At 38.6% G+C, this 19,489-nt stretch overlaps 1 protein-coding gene and 1 pseudogene across 1 annotated transcript in view; both read right to left on the bottom strand.

Annotated features, from left to right (window-relative positions):
* The window catches only part of LOC131194996 (cadherin-23-like), a 240,846-nt gene that overhangs the window by 121,731 nt on the left and 99,626 nt on the right, over positions 1-19,489 (bottom strand). The window lies entirely within an intron of this gene.
* LOC131195683 (protocadherin gamma-B5-like) overlaps positions 1-19,489 on the bottom strand; it is a 29,344-nt pseudogene that overhangs the window by 6,394 nt on the left and 3,461 nt on the right.

The raw sequence follows: 19,489 nt of genomic DNA, 5'->3' as shown, positions 1-19,489 counted from the left end.
TCTTTTTCTAGAATCAAATCTCATTATAGCACTTGAAGAAAAAAACACCTTATTCCATCTATCAATATAAAGTATGAAGTTGGAACAGTGCTAAAATTTATTGTCATATATTAGAGATAATATACAGTATTAGGGATTTTATCTATGTATGCATCCCAAGCTGCAAAAACAAAACCACAAGATAGAAATGAAGTAAAAGTCACTACAACCACCAAGAAGATTAGACAGAGACTTTAAAAAGCTAAGTTATTCCTGAATTATAAAGGGACTTCGAGAGTCGGTTGGCCATTGTACAATGACAGAAACAGAGCCAGGCAGGTAACTATTATACTTTGTGAAACTCTCCAATGTCTTTATTCAATAAAAAAGATAATTGCCCCAACCATTGGCAATTGTGTGGCATCCCAGTGAAGAGCCTCGACTCTGTGTCTTGGATAAACTGGCCAGAATTTATATTTATTTTTCAGAACAATTTTCTGGCCAGAATCCTTGTTTACTTTCATCATCTTATTGATCTGGTAATCTGATTTAGAGGAGTGAGGGGCAGCTACATTGCAATTAAGCCAATAGTGGGGTGAGATCAGGGGTGAAATCCAGCAGGTCTTGGCAGGTTATGGAGAACTGGTAGCAGAAATTTTGAGTAGTTCAGAGAACTGGCAAATACCACCTCTGGCTGGCCCCAGAGTGGGGTGGGAATGGAGATTTTGCAATATCCTTCCCCTGGAGTGGGGTGGGAATAGAGATTTTGCAGTATCCTTCCCTTGCCATGCCCACCAAGCCACACCACACCCAACAAGCCACGCCCACAGACACGATAGTAAAAATATTTGGATTTCACCACTGGGTGAGATACATACAATATTTCTAGAGCAATATTGCTCTTTTTTCCCTCCTACCAACATTCCTACTATATTGGAATATCCTCAAGAAATACATTTCCCTGCAAGCAAGAATTGTAGGACCCAGTGGTGGGATTAAAATTTTCTATGGGCATGGCTTGGTGGATGTGACTTGGTGGGTGTGACAGGGGAAGGATACTGCCAATTCTCCATTCCCACCCCACTCCAGGGGAAGGATACTGTAAAATCTCCATTTCCTCCTGATCAGCTGGGACTTGGGAGGCAGACAATAGATGGGGGCGGGGCCAGTAAACCAGTATTTACTGGTTTTTTGAACTACTCAAAATTTCCATTACCAGTTCTCCAGAACTGGTCAGAACCTGCTAAATACATTATCTGGTAGGACCACAAAATAGATGAAGTAATAGAAAATGAAGAAGCTAAAGTGTGCCAGGACTTTAGAATTCAACCAGAGAAGTATTTGCCATGTTACATCCCAGAATTACAACTGTCAATAAGAAAGACAAAAAAGTCTGAATAGTGGACATTGCAGCAGAATAAAGGAGAAAGAACTGGAGAAAAATGACAAAATATAAGGATCTGCAAATAGAAGTAGAAAGAAAAGGTAATAGAAAGCAAAGATAGTATCAGTAGTAATAGGTGTCTTGAGTACAATCCCAAAATATCAGGAGCAGCCCTTGAATGCCATTGGCATTGACAAAATCACCTTCAGTCAATTGCAAAAGGTATGTTTACTTGGAATATTTTACATCCTAGGATTATCTTTAACACGATCTATCAACATCTGCCTCTCCCAAATCCTTGGTAAGGATTTGATAGTAGATAAAAATGCCAAATCATTTGGAATTTTTGCCCTTTGCCAATTTACTTTGACTTTTGATAGGGCAGAAGATTATTGAATCAGGTATCAGATTTTGGTACAGAGAAGAGCAACTAACAAGATAAGAGTCTGTAAGATAAATGTACAAGGAATGGATAAGGGAAGGTATGACTAGCCTAATAAGGAGAAGAATTAGAAGCCATGGTGGTGCAGTGGTTTGAATGCGGTATTGTAAGCTAATTCAGTTCAGAGGAATTTGATCTTCACTGGCTCAAGGTTGAGTCAACCTTCCTTCCTTCCTAGGTTAATAAAATAAGGACCTAGATTGTTGGGGACAATATGCTGACTCTGTAAAATGCTTAGAAAGTACTGTAAAACACTATGAAGCAGTATATAACTCTGAGTGCTATTGCTAATTAGGAATGACATGATAACTGTCTTCCAGAACATGATGGGCTGCCCAGAGAAGTGGGGGGTCAGCTTATTCTTCAAAGCTCCCAAGGTTAAGACAAGAAGCAATGGATAGAAGTTCATTAGAGAGATGCAACCTGGAACTACATAGAAACTTCCTGACAGTGAGAACAAGTAACAATGGAATAGCTTGCCTCCTGGAGTTGTGAGTGCTCCATTGCTGGGACTTCTCAAGAAAAAATTGGACAACCATTTGTGCAGGATAAGATAAGATTTCACGGCATAGGCAGTTGGTTGAACTAGAAGACCTCCAAGCCCTGATTCTATGATTCTAACTTGCCCCTCATATACTTGAAGAGCTCTACAATTCTATCTTTTTATTTATTTATTTATTTTTATTTTTTATTTATTTTGTCACAACAGTATATACAATCATCAACATAAACAATAATTCATCATGAGAGAAAAAGTATATATAAGTAAAAGTATAAGTAAAAGTATGCATATAATACTATAATGAAGAGAACAATAGGACAGGAACGGTAGGCACTTTTGTGCTCTTATGTACGCCCCTTATATCTCTCACCACCAAGGCTTAATATATATCATTCCATCAAGCTCTCCTCTATTATGTGGTTTTCTGTAAGGATTGCCTCTCCTTCCAACTTAAGAAAGTAAAAACTCTTGAAACTTAGTATTTCAAAAGGAACCTTTTATTAAGCAGAAGCGACAGCAATAGATCCAATGCAACGTCTGAATACCCTTAGGTAAAACAAGTAGGATTAAAGCATTAGAAACCCCTCCCTTAAGCCAGAATGCAGATTTTAGCCAATACAAAAGTGTGAAGATGTTTTCCTTACCAGCTGCCCTGAGAACCAGATAAGCATGTATTCTCATCATTACACTCCATTATCCTTTAAAGTGAAACAGCCCACATGGCTGTCATAAACATTCCTCAACGTTAAGGAGATCTCAGGGTGCTTTGGTGCCAGGATATAGGTTGCAAAATATCTTTTGACACAGGCAATGCTAGTAAATCGAATCTAAGGCCCGCCCTTCTCCCAATTGAATGGCAGTATCACTTTTAGGGATCTGACATGCTGCCTTCCTTAGAAAATGAAAGGGTCCCCCTTTGAAAAAATATAAACAAAAAATTCATGGTAGTATATTAACAAGGTTTGTTAGAGTATTGGGAGTGAAATTTTCTCAGTAAGGTTGGAGCCCTAACATGGTATTTAGTGACCCATTCGTTTTGGGCTGAGGGTAAATGTTTCCAAGCAACTAAGTATTGGATTTTCCCTCTGTGGATCCTAGACAGAGGTGAAATCCAGAAGGTTCTGACAGGTTCTGGAGAATTGGTAGCAGAAATTTTGAGAAGTTTGGAGAACTGGTAGCAGAAATTTTGAGTAGTTTGGAGAACTGGCAAATACCACCTCTGGCTGACTCCAGAGTGGGGTGGGAATGGAAATTTTGCAATATCCTTCCCCCAGGAGTGGGGAGGGAATGGGGATTTTGCAAGTATCTTTCTCCTGGAGTGGAGTGGGAATGGAGATTTTGCAGTATCCTTCTCCTGCCATGCCCACTAAGCCACACCAAACCCACCAAGCCATGCCCACGGAACCGAGTGTAAAAAAAATTGGATTTCACCACTGATCCTAGAGTCAAGGATTTCCTTGACTTCAAAGTGTTGTTCACCTTCAATCATGATGGAACAGGAGGTGTAGATGCAGATGGTCTGAGGGATGAGATTACCTCTTGTTTGAGTAAACTAATGTGGAATACTGGGTGGACTTGCCTGACTGTCTTTGGAAGGAGTAATTCAACTGCTTCTGGATTGATGACCCTAGTAATAGGGAAAGGTCCAATGAAATTTGGCCCTAGTTTCTTTGATGGCTGTAATGATTTCAGCCATTTTGTAGATGAGTATAATCTATCTCCAACATGGAAAAGTTTGGGTTCCATTCTTTTCTTGTCAGCTTGAATTTTAAAAGCCTCTCTAGCTTCCTTTAAGGCTAATCTAACTACTGGTCATGTGTTTTGCAAATTACCCATCCACTCCTTAAGTGGGTTCTTCTGTGGGTAGTTCAGGCATGGGGCTGAAATCCTGGCCTGTTGCTACTCTAAAAGGGGTAAAACCAGTGCTTGAATGTACAGAGTTATTAAATGCAACTTCAGCAAAAGGTAAAAGTCCAATTATCCTGTTGAGAATTAATAAAACATCTTAAATATTGTTCTAGCATTGAGTTCAGTCTCTCAGAATTTCCATTAGTACATGCATGATGTGAAGACCTCAACCCCTGGGCAGTACCAAGTAAGTCCAAAAATGCCCTCCAAAATTTGGAAGTGAATTGAACCCCTCTGTCAGAGATGATCCTTTGTGGAGCTCCATGAAGCTGATAAATGTGTATTAGGAATAATTTGGCTAAACATTTAGCAGTTGGGATCTTTTGGCAAGATATAAAATGTGCCTGTTTTGAAAACAGGTCTGTCATGACCCAAATAACAGTATTTCCTGCACTGTCTGGCAATTCTACAATAAAATCCATAGCAATCTCTCTCCATGACACTGAAGGCTCGGCTACTTTCTGCAAGAGACCTGGGGTTTTCCCCTGAAGTCTTTTTGCTGCTGCACAAATGGGCAGCTAGCCACATAGCTTTCTATGTCCTTTTTTTAGTGATGGCCACCAAAATTGTCTTTTAATTAGATGTAAAGTTTTCACAAAACCAAAATGTACAGCTAATTTGGAGACATGGCACCTTGCCATTAAGCATAGTCTTTGGCTGGCTGGAACATACAACTTCACTCCCACCCAAGCCAAGCCCTCTGTCATCAGACAGCTGGATTTGTGGTTCAAAAACCAATCATCAGTGGCCAATGCTTGTTTAAAAGTTTGTGTGGTGTCATTGCCCGTCAATGTTTCTTATTTTGCCTGGGATCTGGTGATTACTTTAGTGGCTAGTTGATTGTTTTGTGCTATTGGTTTGATTATGTCTGACTTTGTACTATTGTATTGCGGTTTTCTGTATAGTGCATCTGCCAGAAAGTTCCCCCCCCCGGGGAGGTATTTTAGAGTAAAATCAAACCGTTTAAAGTACTGAGCCCATTGTACTTGTTTTGGGGAGAGTTTCCTTGTGGTCTTTAGGGCTTCTAAATTTTTATGATCAGTCCAGGGTCTTACTCTCCTCTGGGAAATGCCTCCAGGTTAAAAGTGCCCAACAAACTGCATAAGCCTCTTTCTCCCAAATGGCCAACCTTTGCTCAGTCTCATTCAACTTTTTGGATGTGTAAGTGCATGGTTGTAGCTGGTCTTGCTCATTTTTCTGAAGCAGGACCACTCCTATTGCCACATCATTGGCATCTGCTTGTATGACAAATGATTTCTCCGTGTCCGGGTGTTTTAGAATTGGTTTTGCTGAGAACAGCTGTTTAAGTTTTTCAAATGCTGCTTGGCATTCCATTGTCCAGTTCAAAGGCTGCTTTGGTTTAGGGTTACCCTCCCCCTTCGTTTTTAAGAGCTTGTTAATGGGGAGGGCAATCTGAGCAAAAGGGGGGATAAACTGGTGGTAAAAGTTGGCGAAACCCAGGAAGCTTTATAACTGTTTACGCATGCATGGCGGTTCCCCATCAAGTACAGCCTGCACTTTTTGAGGGTCCATTTCTAAGCTCTGGTGTGAAATGCAGTATCCCAAATAATCAATTTTCTCTTGGTGGAATTCACATTTAGAAAGTTTAGCATAAAGTTTGGCAGAGCGGAGTTTGTTTAAAATAGCCCTGACTCTGCTTTGGTCTCAATATATATTAAAAAGTCGTTCAAGTAGACCAGGACCCCCTTATACAAATGCTGATGTAGCACTTCATTCATGTGGTGTTCCCATTTGATTACCACAGCTGTGTTACACTTGGACTAGCCCTCCTTCCATCTGCTTGTTTCTTGGGCCTTTTCATATATTCTGCTGCAAGAACTGTAGTGGAAGGCAGTTGCAACTGCAGTGCTTTCATATATCCAACATTTTCTCTCTTTTCCAAACTATCATGACTCAGTGGTTCTTCCTTCTATCCATTCTAAGTTTTTCTATTCTATATTTATCAATCTATTCAAGCAAATTATTTTTATGGCAAATACATGTTTAACAAGAATACTTTTTAAAACTCTGATGATAAGGAAACTCAACAAAATCTAGTGAGACAGTCTGATCAGTATCAAATATGAAATATGAAAACCATTGTTTAGGATAGCTATAGCAATCATCTATAATTCTGGACAAATCTACCAATTTTCAGCAGGAATTGTCACATGGGCCTCCAAGGTCTAAGTGCCACATGCATCCCAATATTTCAACTTGTCCATGCTGTACCAATTTTAATATTTAATGTTAAATATTGATTTGAAATTATTATAACAATATGTAACATAAGTGTTATTGTAATTCTTTAAATAATGTTCCACAAAAGTATATCTCTCCAATTATACATAAAGAAGTTTAATATGACAATGATAGCTAGAAAATTATGTCCAAGATTTATTCTAGAAAGCAGTCACATTTTTAAATGTAATGAAGCAGCCAAACTTTTTTAGCCAAATAATAGGAGAAAAAAAAATCTGTTATTACCCCCACCTCCCTAAAATATAGCACATGGATTTAACTCAGTTAACTGCTTTATGAAGGTTTAAGTAAAACATTGCCAATCTTTTCAAAATCCTGCTCCTCATCTACAAGAAGAGTTAGGAGTTCTAGTCCTCCCTTAGGAATGGAACCCCTCCAGCTTAGACTGAGAAGTAAAAAAACATGTATCTATCAAACAGTGCTGCACTATGGTAGTAGATTATGGTCTGTAACCTTCATTGATTCAGACTGATAATAAAAGGATTTGACCATCAATTGTGTTGTAAATGTTGTACCTTGATGAATGTATCTTTTCTTTTATGTACACTGAGAGCGTATGCACCAAGACAAATTCCTTGTGTGTCCAATCACACTTGGCCAATAAAAATTCTATTCTATTCTATTCTATTCTATTCTATTCTATTCTATTCTATTCTATTCTATTCTATTCTATTCTATTCTATTCTATTTGCTTCATGTCATGAAATTAGTGGCAAACTAGTCTTATCATTATCATTTAAAATTGATTCCCATGTAATTTTGACTCTAAGCCTCATAATATACATCAGTCCAGTTGAATAGAGAGATACTCTGGTTTGGAACAGTACATACCCATAATATATACACCAGGGAAAATGTAAGTATTTCATAATGTGAGGTAACTGATTACAACAGCAAATTTTGGAACAAAAAGTTGTAATCCAATTCATTTTATTTAATCTAATTAATTGTTTCACATTCCACGTATGTATTTTGTCTTTGTTCAGTGCCTCTCTTCCTCATGCAGAAAGACTTTAATGCTAATTAGTACAGGAAAAGAAAGGATTTATGAAAACCAAATGAGAACAAGGAAATCCATTTATTTGTGAGATAAATTAAACATTTTTTAAAGATTAAAAAACAGATATGCTAGCTGCTTAATCTGGCTACTATAATATTTGTCATAATGAAGAACTACTGTGTAGAACAGCCATCTCCAAACTTTTGGCAACAGGGGCTGGTTTTGTGGAAGACAATTTTTCCATGGGGTATACGTGTGATGGTTTCGGTTTCACTCACTTGCCTGCTGCCCACCTCCAGCTGTGTGGTCTGGTTCCTAACAGACCCTGAACTAGAACTGGTCTGTGGCCTGCAGGTTGAGGACCCTTTGTGTAGAATGTATATATAACTTTTACCTCATAATGTTCATATTTAAAATTAATTTTATTTTAATTTCCCATGGAAGGTTTTCTTATAGACAAGATTTAGACCTACGTTTCCAGTTAAACTTTCTGTCACCCACTGGAAAGCTCACCAGCAGGAAATTAGAGTGTTAAGTGTTAGCAGAAAGATTAATAATATACTAATAGGGACAAATGGTTGAGGAGTAGAAGTTATAGGAACTTTGTAGGAGAGTGACCATGTTATATTTGAATCCACCATAATGCAACCACAGTAATTGGACCAAGTCATATTAATGTTGTAGAATTTAAGAAAACTGACTTAAATTCTAACATACTAACAGACAAATTAGGAAGGATTCTATGAATGGAAATTCTAAAAGTAAAAATATCTCAAGGTGTTTGGGAAATGTGGAAAAATGAGATATTGAAGGCCCAAACAAAAACAATATCACAGAGAAAGAAAAACAAAAGACACTAGACGAGACTAGCATGGTTACACACAGAATTCTCTGACAAATTGAGAGACGTAAAGGACAAAAATAAAAATTGGAAAGAGGGACACATAACTAAAACAGAATACCAGCAAATAGCCCAAATCTGCAAGGAGGGAGTCAGGAAAGCTAAGGCCCAGAATAAGATAAAACTGGCAACTAATGCAAAAAATAATTTAAGAAGTTCCTTTCAATATGTAAAAAAACAAGAAGAAAGTGAAGGATATTATTGGTCTACTAATAGAAGTAGATAGCAGGAAGATAACGGAGAGTAGAAAGAAAGCAGGAAGAAAGCAGAAAAGAGCTGCTTAATTCCTTCTTTACATCAGTTTTTACACACATGGAAGAATAAAACCCCAAACTATAAAAACAGCCACAAGGGAGATAGAACAGGTATACAAGTCAAAATAGACAAGGAATTAATAAGAGAATACACATCTATCTCGTCTACAAATTGAGGGGTCCTCTGAGCTTGCTTGTTTTCTGGCAGACGTTTCATTACCCTAACTAGGTAATATCATCAATGCTAACAGAGCACCAAGGACCCTTCATTTCAACCCTGGGCTACAAATATTCTCCTTTATTACAACAACATACCTGGACCAGATTATTTCAGTGCCAGGGATCTACAGGACCTAATCTCAGAGTGATTGAATGTAACATTTCAAAGCTCATGTAGACAGGGAAATTACAAGAGGTCTAGAAAAGAGCTGATGTGATTCCAATCTACAAGAAGGGGTGGTGGTGGAATTGGATCTAGGACACTTTAGGCCAATCAGCTTGACATCAATATCTGGGGAGATCATGGAAAACATAATCAAGTGCAGGATTTGTAAGCATGTAGAAACAAACAAGATGACTACTAGAAGCCAGCATGGGTTAATAACAAGTCATGCCAAACAAACCTTATTGCCTTCTTTGATAAAGTGACTAAATTAGGACTTCCAGTGGCACCGTAGGTGTTGAAGACGGTCTTTTAGACCACCAGCCCCATGATCACGTTAACAGCCATTCAGACAGCATAAATCAGCTGTCTGATGCTTGGAAACCTTTCCCTTGGGAGAAGAGGGAAAGGTGAGCAGTCGGGTGAAGGTAGAGCTCCCCAAAAGCCCCAGGAATAATTCTAGAGGCTTGAAGGATGACAGCTCCCTGGAAAGCCCAATAGATCTCCAGATCCGGGACGTTTCTGCTTTAAAATAAGCAGAACAAAACACCGCAACCACCTCTGCAATCAACATTAAATCTTAATTGGACTTTAAAGCAGACGGAGCAAAGACAGGAGTGCTGGCAATTGCAAGTAATAAACCTTAACATTGCTACATTGTTTCCTTCTCAGACAACTTAAGAAGATCAAAGGAAATGGCACTTGTGATTTAAGAGGGCATGAAAACGAAAGTGAAGAGAGTTCTTGTTAATGTTGTTAGTGCCCTTAGCACTGTTCAAGGCTCCTGGATTTTAAACTTAAGTTAAGAGTTTTAAAAGTGAAAAGGAAAAGGACTATAGAACTGTGTTTATGAAAAGGTTTAAGGAGTATTGGATTTATTGATTTTATTGTTGCAAACCACAAATTTAAAGTAAGGTGGCATCTAAGCAAATAAAGCCTGGTGTTTCCAAGAGTGCTGGAGGTTCACCAGCTCATTCAGCTGACCCAAAAGCATTAAATTTGGATGCTTTACAAGAATCCTTGAAAGAATTTCTAAAGGAATCTCTAAAAGAAGCCTTAGAGCTGCAAACTTCTGTTGTCGAGGAAAAATTTAAGGAAATTGCAGAAGAGATATCTGAAGTTAAAGATGTTGTTGAGGCTCGGAATAAGGAAATAAGAGAAGACATTGTGGTAGCATTTCAAGGTTTGGCAAAAAATATGATCCAGCTGGACGAAAGGGTGGAGGAAATTAATCAATCTACTTTGAAGTTGGAAAATAAAATGGAGGAGGTTCAGATTAAGGTGGAGAGGGCAGACAATGAACTGGTTTTGTTACAATACAGATTGATGGAATTTGCCCTGAGAGTGAGAGGATTGAAAGAAAACAACTGAGAGAACTTAAAAGAGATTTTTGCAGAGGCTTTGCACAGATGATTGGAGAGCAACCAGCAGATTTTGTAATCCAAATTGATAAAATTTATCGTGTTAACTCCTGGGTTGCTAGACAGAGACAGTTGCCAAGAGATTGGACATTGGTCCCCCAGTCCAGGGGGCGGAGGGCATAGACGGATTAGGACCAGTTATAGGAGTGTTCCATTGCCTATCGACTACTTCCACAAAGAGTTTGGGGGCAGGCACCTCTTCTGACTCGACCACCGGAACTGAAAACAAGTCCATGGGTGGATCAGAGGTCTCCGAGGTGGGAATTGGGGCCGGTCGGGCCACTCCCAGCTGGGTAGTGACCTTGGCCTTGTGTAACAAAGACCGAAATAGTTGTGGGTTGAAGAGACCCACAAAGGAGGGTTGGTCTGGGACCAAATCCTCATCCTCAGAGAGGTTCTCATCCTTAAGGTCCCCTTCATCCCCCAGTGAGGCCCGAGATGGAGAATGAGCCTGGAAATCTTCAGCTTGAGGTGTGGAGTAGTCCTGCACCAAATCGTGACTAGTTTGGGATGCTACATATTCTGAAACCCATGAATGGGTTCTTGCCTGCCTGGAAGCAATAATACCTCTCTGAACAGCAGCTGCAATCATTTCTGCCATAACTGCAGGGTCATTAGCCGCTGGGGCAGCTGCCTGGTGACTCACAGGCCCCATCGGAATAGTGGCTCTAGAACAGGGGTGTCCAAACCCGGTCCCCCCAAGAACCGCGGACCCCAACTCCCAGAGTCCCCCAGCCAGCAAAGCTGGCTGAGGGACTCTGGGAGCCGAAGTCCACAATTCCCAAAGGGACCAAGCTTGGACACCCCTGCTCTAGAAGGAACCTCTGCTGACTCAAGTACTGGCGGGGCTGCAGGTAAAACCTCCATTTCAGATACAGAAATAGGACAGAATAAATCAGAAGTGGGCAGAGGTTGGGATGAGTCTACAGATATATCAGGAGATAAAGTTAATGGAGCCCCAGGAGACTGCACAGGAGGCTGAACTGGTAAGGAGGTGGATTGCTGTTCCTGTATAGTATCAGCAGATTCCCTCACTGCCCTAGCAATGGCCCGATCCATAGCCTTCTGGCGTTGTAGGGCCTTCTTTTCAGAAGTCTTAGAAATAGCCTTTTGGGGCTTGGAAATGGAGGATTGAAGTGTCTCTGACCTTGTGGGTGCATGAGAGCTCGAAGCACTAGGCCCTGGGATTGGACTGGTCTGATGTTGCTTCCTTTTACTAGGCCGGACTGGAGGAACGGCGGCCATCTTGAAAGGCCTAACCGATAGTTAGGCCTCAAACCCCACGTGGACAAGGCCTGGATGCGAAGCCTATGAGCCTCTAGAGGCCCAAGCCAAGGCCTATTACAAAAATGACCTAGGACAAATTATAAATTAAATTACCATTTAATAAAAATACAGTGGGGAAATTTTTCCATTCTCTAGGGCCTACTAGGTATTTTGCCACGTGGCTAGTAAAAACCGGAGGTGGCTAAGAAGGTAATCATACTCACAGACTGAAGGCCTCAGTGGGTAGCCGGAGAGCCAGTTGAAGATTGATGCAGAGGCTCTGCTGAGTCACCGAGCGATCGGGAATGAAGCCCGGGAGCGCCCACGAAGATCCGGTGACTGGAAATAGGCCCATCAATGGCCTGATTAAAGACGCCCCAGAGCTCAGGCAGGGGCAGGCTGGCCGGCCTAGACCCTTTTATGGGTAGGCCAGGGCGATTGGGAAGCACCCAGGAGCGCCCAAACTTAACTTTGATTAAAGCCGCCACGCGGCTGAGTTTTAAATTCAGCAGCCGCCGAATTTGCCAGCCACGGGGAGGCGTAATTGAGTCCTATCAGCCTCCCCGTTCTTCCAGCAGCTTCTTATGCTGTCCCCAGCGGTATCGGGCTGAATCGCCCTTTCTCGCTGGGGAGGGGGAGAGCTCACCTACAATGGGAGCCTCAACCCCGATACCAGCAGCTGGGAAGGAATAAATAGGGCTGAATCGCCCTCCTAATTTCTAAAGAAATGCTTACTTTTCGATGAACTCAAAGGGAAGCAGCTCCGAAGTGCGTCTGTTCCCAATCAGATCGAGTCTGAAAGCTGGAAGGCATCAGGAGGAGGAGGTGCTTTTCAACTAGCAGACTCAATCCCATTGGATACAGACCGAGTCACTCCCCATGCCTGGCTGCTGGTCCCGCCCTGCTGGAGAAGTTGTGATTTATTTTACAACCAGGAGGATTAGAAATGAAATTTTACAAGCATCTTACAAGAATAAAATCCAAATAACAGATCAAGAGGTATTAGTGCTGAAAGAAATTCCTCCAAAAATTTTAAGAAATAGGAAGGAGTTTGCTTTTTTGGTGGACGAACATAGAAATCAACAGATGCAGTTTAGATGGGATGTTCCAGCTGGACTAATAGTGAATTATGCAGGAGAAAGATATTGTCTCAACACAGTTTGGAAAGCAAGCGATTTTTATGCTAATGTATTAAAGGCTGGAAGTCCACCATCGTCAGAGGCCAGGAGGAGAAGAGAAGTGGAGAATGCAAGAGAGCAGGAGAAGGAAGGAGAGCAGGCACAAGTTCAAGCTGGGGCTGTAGGTTCATTGCAACTTCCGGATACTCCTCAAGCTCCAGAACCACAGGAAAAAACAAAAGGTGCAAAGGAACAAAGATTGAGCAGCCATTAAGCGCAAAGAACAAGAAGAAAAGATGCAACTATCTTAAGCGATAATTCAAGACATTACTCAAACAGAAGCTGTGGGAGGGGCCAGGCCAAAGAGGAAGATCCAGGAAGATACTCAGCTGATGCTCTAAAAGCTTTGAGGTGCCAAGAATGGCAAATAGATTCTTAACTTGGAATGTTCATGGCTTAAATTCACCACAAAAGAGAAAGAAGATATTTCATTATTTGAAACAATTCAAAAATGACGTAATTTGCTTGCAGGAAAGACATATTAGAATATTAGATCAAAAATATTTGATAAATTCAAGATTAGATAAACACTTTGTTGCATCGGCTCCAGAGAAGAAGAATGGTGTAGTTATATATTTAAAGAAAGAACTAACAGCTAAGTTAATTGAGGCGATTGTTCAAGGAAGATATATTGTAATTGAGCTTCTAATGGAAGGGAAGAAAATACTTTTACTTGGACCTATTGCACCTAACCAATAGCAAGAATTTTTTAAAAACTTTTGCATAATAAAATAATACAGTGGAATTATAAATCATCTATATTAATCATCATCTATATTAATGGGTGATTGGAATGGAGTATTGGATACTCGAAAATATAAAAAAAGCTTATCTCAAAATATTTCAAGCCGTGCGAAATTGCCCAAAGCTTTTTTTGATATGATGGAAGATTTGGAGCTGAGAGATATTTGACGAGAACGGAATGCTGAAGAAAAAGATTTCACTTTTTTTCCTGATGGACATCAATTCTTTTCTAGGATTGATTTTATACTAACTACTAACAATTTTCTTTCTAAGGTGAAGAAGACGAAGATATGTTCAAGAACTTTGACCGATCATAGCCCGGTATGGGTGGAATTTGATTAGGATAAGAGAGCTAGGAGATCTTGGAGGTTAAATGAAAATTTGTTTAGATATGAAGAAAATGTAAAAGAATGTAAAAGACAAATGAAAGAATTTTTTGTTATGAATATGCATAAGGGTACATCTATGGAAATAGTTTGGGATGTAAGTAAGGCATACATGAGGGGAATTTTAATACATATGAAGAACAAACAGAATTAGACAGCAGAAGAAGCGGATGGAACTAGAGGAGGAAATAAAAAAAGAAAGAGCAATTACTTATACTTAGCCCAGGAGATAAGAAAGTAAAAGAAACAATAAATATACTACGAGGGCAGTTTAATATGTTGATGGCAGACCAGGTGGCAACTAACCTACAATATGTTAAGCATAATACATTTTGTAACACTAATAAACCAGGTAGGTGGTTAGCATATGTAATAAGGAAAAAACAGAAATTACGTACTATTGGAAAGATAGAGTATAAAGGTAAAGAGGTATATCAACAGAATATGATTAAAAAAGTTTTTTTAGAATTTTATGCAAAGTTATACGCTAGTGATCTAATCCAAGGTATAGATATAGATAGATACTTACAGGAAGAAAATATTTGTGAACTTACACCAGAACAAAGGGAAGGATTGAATCAAACTATAACTTCTGAGGAAATTATTTTAGCAATTAAACAGTTAAAAACGGGTAAAGCCCCAGGAACAGATGGACTAATAGCTGTCTATTATAAAAATTTACAGTTTGAAATGGTAGAACCGCTTAAAGATTTATTTAACAAAATTCAATCTGGAGGAGATGTGCCTCCTTCATGGAGAACGGCATTTATTTCATTGATACCAAAGGAAGACCAAGATTGCAGTAAACCAGAAAACTATAGGCCAATATCGCTTTTGAACACTGATTACAAGATTTTTGCTAAAATATTAGCAAATAGATTAATGTTAGTCATGAGTCAAATGATTCACAGTGACCAATCAGGATTTATAAGAGGGAGACAAATGAGATATAACGTAAGACAAATTGTAAATCTATTGGAATATTTGGAAAGAAACAACCAAGTCCCGGCAGCGCTCTTTTTCCTGGATGCTGAGAAGGCATTTGATCGATTTAACTGGCAATTTTTACTTAAAATAATAGAAAGGATGCAATTTGGGGAATATTTTACACAAGCAATTAGAGCACTATATCAGAGACAAGCAGCACAAATAATAGTTAATGGTAGTTTAACAGAAGCTTTTAGAATTGAAAAAGGGACAAGGCAGGGATGTCCTTTGTCCCCATTACTGTTTATTTTAACTCTAGAACTTTTACAGAATAAAATATGTGGCTCAGACTAAATAAAGGAAATTAAAATTAGATATCAAGATTATAGATTAAGAACATTTGCAGATGACTTTATCTCAACCAACACAATCAGTTATATACCTGATGGATATAATTAGTCAATATGGGACTAATTCTGGATTTAAAGTAAATCAACAAAAGACAAAGATAATAACTAATAATAACTAAAAATATGACTATACATCAAAAAGAAGAATTAGAAAGAGTAACGGGATTTGAAATAGTAAAAAAGGTTAAATATTTAGGAATATATATTTCAGCTTCAAATGTGAAACTATATAAAAATAATTATGAAGTGTTATGGCAAAAAGTGCAGAAGGAAATGGAGGACTGGAAAAAACTACAATTATCTTTATTGGGAAGAATAGCAGTAATAAAAATGAATGTTTTGCCTAGGTTTTTATTTCTGTTCCAAATGATACCAATACTTAAAAAAGATGCAAATTTGCATGAATGGCAGAAAGGTATTAACAACTTTATCTGGATGGGTAAAAGACCGAGAATAAAGTTAAAAATAATACAGGATACACGTGAAAGGGGGGGGGTCTTAAAATGCCTAGTCTAAGATTATATTATGAAGCAGCTGCCCTGTCACTAATCAGTGATTGATTTAACCTAACAGAAGAAAGAACACTAAACATAGAAGGTTATGATTTGTTATATGGATGGCATGCTTATTTATTATATGATAAGAAAGTGGATAAGGTTTTTAAAAGCCATATACTTAGAAGTGCTTTGTTGCGGGTTTGGAAAAAGGATCAATATAAGTTACATTATAAAATACCTATATGGGCAATCCCCAGACATGCGATAGAGAGCATAAATATAGAACAAAAACAAGAGGTGATTACCTACAAAGAGATCTTTTTATGGAAAAGGGTAAATTACAATTGAAACCTTTAAATATAATGAAAGAAGAAAGGATAATTAATACTTGGTTTCAGTAAGGGCAGCTGCAAGCTAGATGGAGAGAAGACCAGAAAATTGGTATCATGCAAAATGAGGAAAATTTGGTAAAACAAATTAGAGATCAAAGTCAATCACATCTTAAAAGATTATATAATATGTTGATAGAAATAGACTCAGAAACGGAATTAGTTAAGGATTGTATGGTAAAATGGGCACAAAATATTCAGCAATCTATAATGATGGAAATGTGGGAAAAAAATTGGGTTAGGAATGTTAAATTTACACAAGCACAAAATTTAAGAGAAAATTTTTACAAAATGTTTTATAGATGGCATCTAGATCCTAAAAAACTGGCCTGTATGTATCCAAATTTGCAAGCTAAATGTTGGAGATGTGATTGTGATGATGCTACTTATTATCATATATGGTGGACTTGTAAAAAAATCAAAGCATTTTGGATAAAAATTTGGTGGGTTATGCAAAATATTTTGAAAAAGAAGATAAAGTTTACTCCACAGTTGTTTTTATTGGGTATAATTACGGACTGTACAGCAATAGAGACTAAATTGATTTTAAATTTAATATCAGCAGCTAGACTATTGGTAGCGCAATATTGGAAGAAGGAATATCTTCCTACCATGGAAGAGTGGATATTAAAAGTAGGGAATTTAGCGGAGATGGCAAAAATCTCAGCGTATCTGAAAGACTATTCACAAGAAAGATATATACTGGAATGGAGAAGATGGATTGATTATATTCAAAACAAATATCAGACCAAGAAGTACCAAATAGCTTATGAATGAATAGAAAGTAAAAATTGTATTTTTATATTTTTCTTTATGTAAAAGGGGAGTTAAGGCTCTAGGGAGGGATGGGAGTTTATGGATAGTTAGTGTATTCTAGCTTATGATTGTTAGATGTTATACCCTGTATTTTGCTCTGGGAAGTCTGGGGGGGGAGTGGGGGGAGTGGGGGAGAGAGGGAGAGGGGAAGCATTTGTGGAAATTTTCTGTAAAACTTTTTAATAAAAAAAAAAGTGACTAAATTAGTGGACTAGTGAAATGCTAAAGATAGAATCAAGGTTCAAAAGGATCTTGACAGACTATAGCATTAGGCCTCATCTAACAAGATGCAGTTCAGAAAAGTTGAGAAAAGTAAAGTTCTGCACTCAGGCAGGAAAAAAAATGCATAGGCACAGAACAGGTGGTATGTGGCTCAACAGTAAAAACTCTGAAAGGGATTTAGGTATCCTAGTGGACTTTCACTTAAGTATGAGCCAGCAATGTGCTGCAGCTATCAAAAAAGCCAATGCAGTCCTAGGCTGCATCAACAGAGGGACAGCATAAAGATTATGGAAACTCTATATCACATACTGAAGCCATAATTGGAATACTGCATACAGTTCTGGTAAGATACAGAAAAGATGCTGAGACAGGGGTGCTATACAGCATGTTCTGACAGGTTCTGGAGAACCGGTAGCAGAAATTTTGAGAAGTTCGGAGAACCGGCAAATACTACCTCTGGCTGGTCCCAGAGTGAGGTGGGAATGGAGATTTTGCAATATTCTTCCCCCAGGAGTGGGGAGGGAATGGGGATTTTGCAGTATCCTTCCTCTGGAGTGGGGTGGGAATGGAGATTTTGCAGTATCCTTCTCCTGTCACACCCACTAAGCCACACCCACCAAGCCACACTATGCCCACCAAGTCACGCTCACAGAACAGTAGTAAAAAAATTTGAACTCAGCACTCCACTGTGCTGAGACCTTAGAACGTGTTCAGAGAAGAGCAACAAAGATAATAAAGCATTTTGAGACTAAATTGTATAATGAATGGTTGAGGGAGCTAGACATATTTAGCCAATCAAAGAGGAGGATTAGAGGGGATATGATAATTATCTTCCAGTAATTGAGGGGCGGTCACAGAGAAGAGGGGATCAATTTATTCTCCAAAACACCAAAGGGCAGAAAAAATAGTAATGGGTGGAAGCATGTTAAAGAGAAGTCCAAGCTAGAAGTATGTAGTGTGAACAATCAATCAGTACAATAGCTTGCCTCCCAGAGTTATAGATGCTCCATCGCTGAAGGTTTTCAAAAATAGGCAAACAACTATTTGACTGGGATGGTATAAGGTCTCCCCCTGGAGTAGATTTGGAGTAGAAGACCTCCAAGATCCCTTCCAGCCCTATGATTCTTAATTGTTCTAAGGACAATTAATAGCCATGCAGTTGAACAACTTTAAAGTATAAATATCTAGCAATTGTTTTGCAAAATAATAGGAAATCAAAGGTTCGAATAATCTATGCCAGTTTGAAGGTGCAAAAAAATTCTGCAGCCATTCCAAGATTTTACAGATATTAAGAAGGGAAATTAACTTCAGGAGAAAATATACTGTTTCCTGCTAAATCATTAGTATGAATGATGTATGGAATCCACTTTCACATTTTATAATCAACAGATTCAATGAGCTTTCCTGATGGCTATAATAGTATTCCGAGATATATTTCTAAACTGGAACTAAAACTGTAAACAGGCTGGCCAAATATTGAAAGCCCGACCTGATTCAGGATACTAACAACAAGATCAGAGTTACTTTAAACTTCAGTGGAGTGCTCCTGTTGTTGTTAATGAGTAACTATAAAGATAACAATTAGTTTGTGATCAGACATTTATTACCAATGAGTGAATATACAAGGTAACTGGATATTTGATGATATGAGACTGCGTAATGAAAGGATAGCTGACATGGATCACTGGAAAAAGCTGGGTCAAGCCTTAGACTTCTGTCACTCATTGGTTGAAACTACTATTGGTGCCCTGGCCAATCTATATATTACTAAAATTCTTGTTTCTGTTTCTTTATAGCCTTCAATTGGGCAAACAGGTGCATCATAGGGCAACAATTTTTGAATCAGTGTACTTTCAATGGGCTAATTTACATAATTTGGCCAAAACCCTGTACCCCTGATTCCTATGGGATTGAAATTTGGCAAAGTTGTGGCTATATAAGTGCTGCTGTGCTGCCATGGTCAGCCAGTCATGTGATTGTTATTTCCTGTGCTCTCCACCAACTTCTTATAAGGAAATGAGGAAGTCAGCAGGAAGTCAGAAATTGCTCCTGTTCCACTTGTTTTTTTGCCCATCCATGGTCATTCTGTTTATTTGTTTAGATAAGGAAATACCTCTAAAATGGATCATGACTTGTCTAGTTATTTACAAAATCTTCTGAACTACCCTTTTTATGATGAAGCCAGATATAGATAATTCCACTTACTAAAAGGTTTAAAG

Source organism: Ahaetulla prasina, chromosome 3 (assembly GCF_028640845.1).
Source record: "Ahaetulla prasina isolate Xishuangbanna chromosome 3, ASM2864084v1, whole genome shotgun sequence".
Taxonomy (NCBI): Eukaryota; Metazoa; Chordata; class Lepidosauria; order Squamata; family Colubridae; genus Ahaetulla; species Ahaetulla prasina.
The sequence above is the reverse complement of the archived record's forward strand: the minus strand, read 5'-3'. Positions and strand labels throughout refer to the sequence as shown.